Source organism: Ostrinia nubilalis, chromosome Z (assembly GCF_963855985.1).
Source record: "Ostrinia nubilalis chromosome Z, ilOstNubi1.1, whole genome shotgun sequence".
Taxonomy (NCBI): Eukaryota; Metazoa; Arthropoda; class Insecta; order Lepidoptera; family Crambidae; genus Ostrinia; species Ostrinia nubilalis.
This window is the reverse complement of record NC_087119.1, coordinates 9,543,400-9,553,427: the sequence shown is the minus strand read 5'-3', so window position 1 is coordinate 9,553,427 and position 10,028 is coordinate 9,543,400.

Genomic DNA, 10,028 nt, shown 5'->3' with positions numbered 1-10,028 from the left:
TTGCATGGAGGTTCCTTTTAGAACCTAGGTGCTATGACTACTATGACGGGATGTTACAAAATTCAACCCCAAAGGGCTAAAACTGGGTCCACGCGCTCGAAGTCGTGGGCGGCCTCTAGTACTTCATAAAGTGTAGGTCGTTCCTAAATATGTATTAATATTCGATGCATACTTAACTACACCTACAATGGAATACATTTCACCGATGAATGGTCGATCGGTTTACAATTAGTGCGCGATGCAAACACTGGCTAATGCAGTGGCTTTTAAAAATGCAAAGGCGACCCGAATGTTATGCCTATATGGAATACAGAGGCATTATTTATTCAATATTTCATCGGTTTGTTCACGTAGGCCATTATGGGATCGTGGGCGCATAAGTAGTGACCTAATTTGTAACGCTAAAAGGTTCTATTTCAGGCGTTTAGTACTTTAGCGCATTAACTCTCAGTATATCGCAACGTAAATTTATAATTCACTAATGAGAGTTTGAAAATAAGCAATCAATTATAGTGTGCTAATATTTTGCAGCTGTTTCATTTTATTTTAAAGTGCTCCTATTATTTAGAAGTTTTTGAGTAAAACTCATCTTGGATTTTAATTGGCCAAAAGGACATAACTCGTGACATAACCGGTTATTATTAATAATTTTCAATTTATCACATTGACCGTAACACATATATCATGTTTTCTCTCGCACTTACACTGGTTATGGGTGACGTCACACAGAGGCAGGTATAGCGTTATTATTAATACGTAATAAGTAATCAATAAAATATTGGCGAGTGTGCATCTCTGTTTCAAAAATTACTTATAGCCACGCCTGCCACGACTCTTTGCGTCGAGTCTAGTGTCAATTTAGATAATATGAGACTATAGGCGTTATTGGGTGCCCAGATAAATATTCAATTTTGGAGTAACAGGATTTTCGTTCTTCCATAAGGCAGAAAAGTTTAAATACTTGTATGATATACACATAGATATACGAACACAAGCGATGAAAGTAAAAAAAATATTTTAGTTCAATTGTTTATTTAAAAAACGAATAAACATCATAAGTGCCACTCACAAGTTAAGACTTGACACAGTAAAACAGCCACAATAAGAAAGTTATTAAAACACAAAGTCAATTTACTCGAAGATGCAACACCTATATAACTCTTGCAACTGGGTATTACCGACGACACTAAGTAGTAAGTACCCAGTAAGTACAATAAAAATAATAGCCTTTGGATATTAATTAAATTTTTATTGCGATGGTTATTGATCGAGAAATAGAAATAAAATACACTCAACATCAAATAAACCGCACCTTCCGCGACGCGAACTTTAAAGATTTTCTTCTAACACAATCATGGTGCTCCAACAATATTGGTTTTATTTGCCCAATAAAATATCCTTAAAGAAAAACACATTTGATTTCTTAATAAATGATTAACATAAAATATATCATAAATGTGACTTGAAAAAAGACCTCACTTTGGGCTCACCTCTGGGATCAATTAGACCAAATTTTATGGTTATAAAACCAAATAATGATCACACCTGTCCTCTTTAACAGATGCATAGAGATTAATCCCAACTTAACAGTTTTATAGCCATAAAAGTTGACTCAAGCGTAACTACCTATTTTTTAACCGACTTCAAAAAAGGAGGAGGTTATATGTTCGACTGTATGTATGTTTTTTTTTTCTATGTATGTTCACCGATTACTCCGTCAATTGTGGACCGATTTTCAAAATTCTTTTTTTGTTTGATAGGGTACACTTCTGAGGTGGTCCCATTGTCACCAAGTCAGGATCTGATGATGGGATCCTAGGGAAATCGAGGGCAACCCCCAAATTTCATAGGCACGTATATCGTTTTTCAAAAGTTTTCTTAAGTTGTTCAAGTATTTGCTCCTGGAAATCATCATAATATCATATTGATGAGCTGATGATAGAAGGTAAAACTCCTTAATGTTTAGGAGTTGGAGGGTAATTCTTTTAATTTTATAGATAAGTATAGTTTCTAAAGTTATTCAAGTGTTAGTATTAGATAGTCATCATCTCATCATGATGAACTGGTCATGGTACGTACAACTCCTTAACGCTTAGGAGTTGGAGGATAATTCTTTAAATATTATAGGTACAAATAGACCAACAGTTGTATTTTTTCATGTTTTTAAGGTGGGCTGACGGTTTAAGGTCTTTTTAGGTTGCCGATATGGTAACCTGTATTTTGTAGGGAATATTATTTTACACTTGACATGAAGAATATAGTCTCAATGTACTGCCTACCTTCAGTAGTAATACGTGGTACAATAAGTTAACTAAAAAGCAAGAAATAAGTTAATTTTTATTAAAAAAAAATAAAACCGACTCCAAAAAACATACACTAAAAAGTAGAAAAATAATTACTAGGTACTAAAAAAGTAGAAAAATAATTACTAGGTAATTACTTATTTATTAGGACGAATTAATATTTATGTATACCATTATTGATACTTTTGGAGTCGGTGCAGGCAAACTTCACACGTTTCATAATCTTGGCACCGACTCCAGAAGTATCAATAATGGTATACATAAATATTAATTCGTCCTAATAAATAAGTAATTACCTAGTAATTATTTTTCTACTTTTTTAGTACCTAGTAATTATTTTTCTACTTTTTAGTGTATGTTTTTTGGAGTCGGTTTTTTTTTTTTTAATAAAAATTAATTGAAGAAGTGATCCTTCTAAAGACACGTTTTTGGGAAAAACCTTTTTTTTAATGAATTTAATGAAATGCAGTTTAGAACTAGGCTTTTAAATGGTGCCAATATAGGTGGGAAGTGGGGATGCATACGTTTGAAAGTGCTTGTCTCGGGAAGTACGATTTATTTGATGTCGAGTGTAATTAATGAAGGTTTATTGCGTGCATCTCAAATAATGTTTATATTATGATTTATGAAGTGGAAAAATCGATTGATGCGGCCACGTTCGTCGATCTTTCGTTTGCCGAGTGACTGCTCTGACAATTAATCACTCTGACCAGCTCAATCCCAAAACTACAATATTAAACCTATATTTGTTTATATATGTATCGTTACTAAATTTTACAGAGAAAGTCAGACTATAATATCACTTGAGTAACTCATATGCTCCTGTGCTAGAAGGTAGGTGGTAACCTATGTATGTTTTTGCACTCACATGTGGCCTGTGCCTGTGGGTCTCTCGGCCGTATTCACAAATGATGCTTGCTTAAGTGAAGTAGAAAATCGAACGCATAGCTTTGAATAGAGCTCTGTGATTGGTTCATGTGCCACCCTATGCGTCCATGCGCACTGTGAGACCTCATAGTAATGTTTGTGAATACGGCGTCTGTGTTTTGAAGCGACAGTTTATTAAATAAAACTTTCACGCATTTTTTATTTACATTATCACTTATTTGGCGAATTAAAATAGCAAGTAACAAATCTACTGTATTGTGTAGTACTTTTACTGTTCAAACTAATTCAACAAAGATTTTGAATTACGGGTATTTAAATATTTTACGTGAAGAGTGCTAGACGCGATGATCTCGCTTGTTTAAAGACATTAAGCGACCGTGCCGCGGGCAATGAAGTGGGATCAGGAATTTGCGTTGAACATAAAAATGGGAATACTTTTCCCACTTTACTGTATTTATTTTACGCTGTTGATTGTAGCTATTTTATGCTATTTAACCTAAATAAAACTGCACAGATTAGTATGAGAAAGATAGTATAAAACAAAAGTATATAGGTTCTCTTCCCACAAATATTATGAATGTGAAAGTTTGTATATGAATGGATGGGTGTATGTTACTCTTTCATACAATAACTATTGAATAGATTTTCATGAAAACCTTGAAACTCAGGGAAAGCAGTGGAAACTACTGAAAATTGGTAAGTACATAAGGTTACTAGCTGTTCATAACACTGTTAAGCTGAAATAAGGTAAGTGGGTAATTAGTGGTACTTGATGGTACTTTAATATGTAAGTAATATGTATTAGTAGTTTCGAAACCATTTAAAAACAATAGACTGGACCATTAAGGAATCATCTTATTAATAAATGTAGTATTCGTTTATTTCAATTAAACTCCGTAGTTTGTAAATACCTATGTGATAGTTGCTTCAAACATTTAAAGGATTTAATTTCGATCAATAAATATTGCATTAGATATCATTACCATGGTCCTTATGAAGATACTTGACAAAGGCCTTTGTTATGCGGTAGACCTGTTGAAAGGGATCATCATCATCATCTCAGCCATAGGACGTCCACTGCTGAACATAGGCCTCCCCCAATGCTTTCCATGCTGCCCGGTTGAGCGGCCTGCGTCCATCGCCTTCCTGCTACCTTTATGATGATGTTGAAAGGGATACACCAGAATAATAGGCAATCTGTATGGATTCTTTGGTCGTCCAACTTCTCACAAATGAAGTCCCGGGCGGACGAATGAAGCGTAGGTAATGTTTAGCAGTTTTGTTTTAATTTCCAAGTGTTTACCTGACTATTAATGTGTAATAATCGATTATTAACCATTAGTGTTCGTGAACGTGAATGAGTGTAGTCAAATGAAAGAAAACAGTGCAATATCACTTTTCAAGTTCTCTCAAGAGGTCCGCGTCAGGTTTCAGTAAAAATCCTTAATGAAACTCAAGAGATATGTATCATTTAAGATTTTAAACTTCGCGTTTCATTTCAACTAAAATAAATTTAACTTAGTCCTAAATGTCGCTTTCGTAAGACCCGTATCTTTCTGTTTTAGTTGAAATGGAACGCGAAAGTTTATGTACTCACGGCTTGACGTTTTGGCTGCTATGCTGCAGCCGGGGACACAAGCAGACTGAGCATCTTTCTATCATGTACATTATTTTTTATCACTAACTGAATGTTTCTAATTACTTGATATTTAATTTATTAATAACTTGACTTGTTGAAATGTGCAAACCGTACGAAGCCATAATCTAAACAAAAAAGGTCCCGGGTATTTGCTAGTATTCCAATTTCCACATTTCCTATTTGCTTTTACATTAAATGCTTCATAACTTTCAATGGCATCATGTCTGTTTGGTGCATTTTGAATTAACTTTTATGATTTTTCAAAACATTCAAAGGGATTCCATGAATGGGGCTCGACACCTTCGCATGCTCCAAAAACTTGCATTCATTGTAAGTCCAGCTTTGACACGCCACCACAGTCATCAACCAACAGATGGCGCTGACACCTACTTTACTATGGCACACGCCACCGCGCCTACAAACCTGCATCGCGGTATCTAAGTTCGCCGCTCTGACTAAATATTACATAGAAAACCGAGTTGGTAGCTAAATAACTGGACCTGGGTCCCGAGTATAACCAAGAAACAATACCCTCTTAGCTACCTTATTGTGGTGTATCGTCTAATTCCACACACCTCTTTGTTATGTTGCCCTGGTACCTACTCGTATTATTCATCGTAGTGAACATTAAGTTCAAAATCGTTATATGTACATATTATTAGTAAACAAAGGTTCACTTCCAGGAATAATTTAGGTGCACTTCATTAGGTGCGCCTCAAAATGTGTGCGCTTCGATAAATAAATACCTCAACGAAACGGAATGAGAGTCAGCATAATACTTATTATTGACGTTTGATCACGAAAGTTTTTGCGAACCAATTACTCGTACATTTGAGGTTTCCACAAATATCTAGAGGCGACCAATACTTCAAAGGGAAATTTTCCGTTGTATGAAATATTGCAGTTAAACCATCCTTGACTAATCGAGGTATCGGGGCCGATGCAAACGGGAAAGAAAAGCAAACAAAATATTATTTGATACCGCTTTTTGCGGAGCGTAAAACAATAACTCGTTTCAACGTTCGTGTATTCTTATTCGGTTTCGATTTACCAGCCATTGGATTGTTTGACATTCATTATTTTTCAGTGTTTATTGTTTACACATTGTTTAGTGCTCAGGGAGATACACTTTAGCCCTCATTAAATAACAAGTCTGTTTCATCTAATTTTATTAATGCTTTTTTTTTCGTTTTTAATGGTGGTCCTCTTCTCTTCTTCTTTTTTGATGATGTTGGCAATACACGTCGAGTAATGATATACGATCAAGTAATGATATAATGAAGGATGATAGATGATACCCCTTCCCACCCTTTGAGTCTCAGTAAAGTTGTGGTGCTTTACTGAGACCTCCTATGGACAACTTGAGAGAACCAGAAGAAAACACGATGCACTGTTTTGCTTCATTTGCCCACACTCATGCACATTCACGAACACTCAATGGTTAATAATCCACCATTATTACACATTAATAGTCGCCTAAACACGAATTTGAGAAAACAAAACAAAACCGCTAACATGACGCTTCAGATTCCCGCCAATAAAGTTTAAAATACTGAAGAGAGTCTAATGTTCCATGACACGTTTTACTAGAAAGATTTTTTCACTCTCAATAAAATAAAACTATTAATGATATATTTAGAATATTAATAATATAAATTAATTAATAGTCGAAAATATAACAAAACAGTTTATAACTACTCAGAAATAAGCTGATTCAATTATTAGAAGTACAAGGTATAAGCCATTAATTACTTATTAGCACCTAATGGACTACGTGATATCATTACCTACTTACAAATTACAAGGGAACCTACATAACAAACCACTATTACTAAAATAAAAAAATTACCTTGGACATTTTACACTGCGCTTCTAGTCCCAAACTAAGCAAAGCTTGTACTATGGGTACTAGACAACCGATATAAACATACTTAAATACTTTTACTTATTATACATAGAAAACACCCAGTCCAATACAAACAAATATGTTCATGCACACAAATGTTTGTACAGTGCGGGATTCGAACCCGCAACCTCCGGAATAGTATTCCTTTTCGAAGCACTACACCAAACGGCCGAAATCCAGCAAAACTCTGCGTCACTCATACGTATTATTCTGAAAACACCACTGTTAATGAACCAGCGAGCTTTACTGCTCGTACCTACTTTAAGGCTTGGTATTTCTGCTAAAGTAGGTATTTCGCGCTGTCAAAATCTGCGCGCGCAATATTTCGCCGAAGACAGCGCGCCAAAGAGCTCTCGCGGCTACACAGTATAGAAATACGCAGTTGGTTAGGTTAGGTTGACTTCAAGCGTACTACCGTTCAAGCGTCACACTCACAGCACTTTCTAATACAAATCATATCCAAGTGATACAAATTAAAACAACTTTCAAAATTTTTGGGAATATATTTTAGAATCGAATAAATATAGAATATAACTGCCAAAGTAAACACGGTTCAAAGAGGCGTGGCGTCACCCGACCTTCCGGAAGTTCCACGCCGGCTAAAAGAATTTCAAGATTACGTCACCCGACCTATCGGTAGATCCTCGGGAGCTTGAGCGATTGGAAAAATATTTTATGATCAGTTACTCGTAGTAGCGATTATTTAGAGCTTGGATAATAAATTATAGTTGTTGCAATTCACAAAGCTTTGCATGTGGTTAATTACATTAATCAGTACACGCATCAATTTTGTTCAGTCTTTTTGTTTATTAATAAATAAAAATATCATACTAAAATTGCATACATATTTGTTTGTATTGGTCTGGGTGTTTTCTTTCCATAATTTATGTATAACGTATGTACGGGGCTCTGTATCGAAAATCACTATGAGCAATAAGCACCACACACGGTTACCTGGAGTGCATTACCGCAGCAAAAAGCTTGCCATCTTAAATAAACGGTATAATATCGAGGTTTCGTCAGTACAGTTGCGAACAAAGGTGTTTGTGTAGTGTGGTTGAGTTGAGAGGTCAGATTATTGAAATAATAAAACGAACATTTTATTTTTTAAATACATTTTAAAAATAATTTACATTACAGATAACAATGAGAGGATGACATTGCAAGGTGGTGCCAGTCCAGTCTTAAATCCGTTGATATATGCTGCATCTGCCATGTTTTTGGCTAAAAGATTCTACTATCTTGCAGTTTAGACTTTTATTACAGACCTCAGACAGTATTTTTGGAAAACTTTTACGCATGGTGGAGGAAGGGACGCTCTAGAGACTCAAGTCTACAAGGAGTCACATGAACTCCAAGTTTTAAATCCGTTGACATCTGCTGCATCTGCCATCTTTTTGGCTAGAAGATTCTTCTATCTTGCAGCTTAGACCTTTAGCTACAGACCTTAGACAGTATTTTTGTGAAAATTCTTACGCATGGTGGAGGAAGCGACGCTCTAGAGACTCAAGTCTACAAGGAGTCATATGAACTCCAGTTTTAAATCCGTTGACATCTGCTGCATCTGCCATCTTTTTGGCTAGAAGATTCTTCTATCTTACAGCTTAGACCTTTAGCTACAGACCTTAGACAGTATTTTTTATTATTTATTTGTGTCAGTGTGCTCTTCTAAATAGTGTAAGACGATTGTATGTAGGTACTATTAAAATGTAATTTTAACTCATTGGTTTTGTCTCATATTAGAGGAATGTACTATGTATCATGAGTAGAGTCTTCGTTTAAAAGGATGCGAACGATTTAAATTTCAATAGGTAGACAAAATTGATAATTTTTAATTATCAAAAATTTAAGCTTTCTCCAGTAACACTGATATTATTATACTGTGACTCATCAAAGTCATCATTGTCAAAAATATTGACAAATCGCGAACTGTCACGGCCAAAAAACTGACACGCGTCCGTCCTCCGTAAGCGCCACCGCGCGACTGATTGAGATTGTCCAAGCCGTCATGGACGATTTTTTCCACATTTTTAACATAGTAACTAAATAAGACGCAATATAAAAATTTCATCCGTTAAAAGCCCTCAAGTTATTTCTGAACTTTAGTTTAGTAAAAGATTTAGAATCTCAAATCGCTTATTTTAAAAATAAAACCATAAATAGAAAACGAATAGAGGTAACTTTGGGAATTTATTCTATCGAGTCAACTTCATCAAATCGTGTTTCCATCCGTTAATAGCCCTAGAAAATATCCTTAACTATGCCCAATAAAAATCTTAGCCTTTAATTTTACTGTTTAGTACCTCAAAAATGAAAAATGAAAACCTCATTTTCGCCATTTTCTCTGCTACCCGGCCTTAATACCTTGACACACTACCGCGGATATGCGTCGGAAGCGACTCAAAGCGGAACCCGTCGAATATGGCTTCGACTGACGTATCTCATATGACCCAAACCAGGCGACATCGGTCCACATCCGGGACAAGAGCATCATGTCCACCTACTTACTGCTTAGGGTTGCCAGGTATCCGGATTTAGCCGGACATGTTTGGCTTTTTACGAACTTGTTCGGCCAAATATTCTCTTTTTAAAGATAAAGATAAAAGATCATTTATTCACCGAGACAAGGTAATACAATAAGGTATCTTGTCCGGCCTGTCCGACTTTTTTAGGCTTTTTACGCGCCTGTCGAAAGTCGAGCCACAGAATAATATCAAGCACACATGGGCATGTTGTGAGCTATCGATACGAAGATGATAGTTGTAGTATGATACTTATTGCAACCCCCCCCCCCCCCCCCCCGTGACATGCTTTAAAAAGGTATGCCCGGCTTTTAGTGTTAAATGTCCGGCCAAATTAAGCACCGAGTCCGGCTTTTGTGTTTTTGGACCTGGCAACCCTATACATGTTGACAGTTTTTCGAACATGTTCTGAAATTCGGTAATGAAGAGAACTTTCCCTCAAATGGAAATTGATTGACAAGACTTAATGAACTTGCTGATGATAAAACGTTGCTTTAAACAACACCTTTTGCGAGTGACGTGTACTTAAGTAGGTATTAATTTTGGTTTAATCGAACTGTTTTATGCCCTCAGAGAACTCCTCTTTCACATAGAAAAATCACGTAGAGTTAGGCATAGCTACTATGTCTTTAAAACAAAGTAAATCACTTTGTGTTTGGGATAGGTTGCAAGAACGTCAACCACGACCACTTAAAGGAAAATAAGTATCACCAGATCTGTTCATCTCCGCGAGTTTTCATCGAAAACAAAACACACGCGGCGTACTCTCC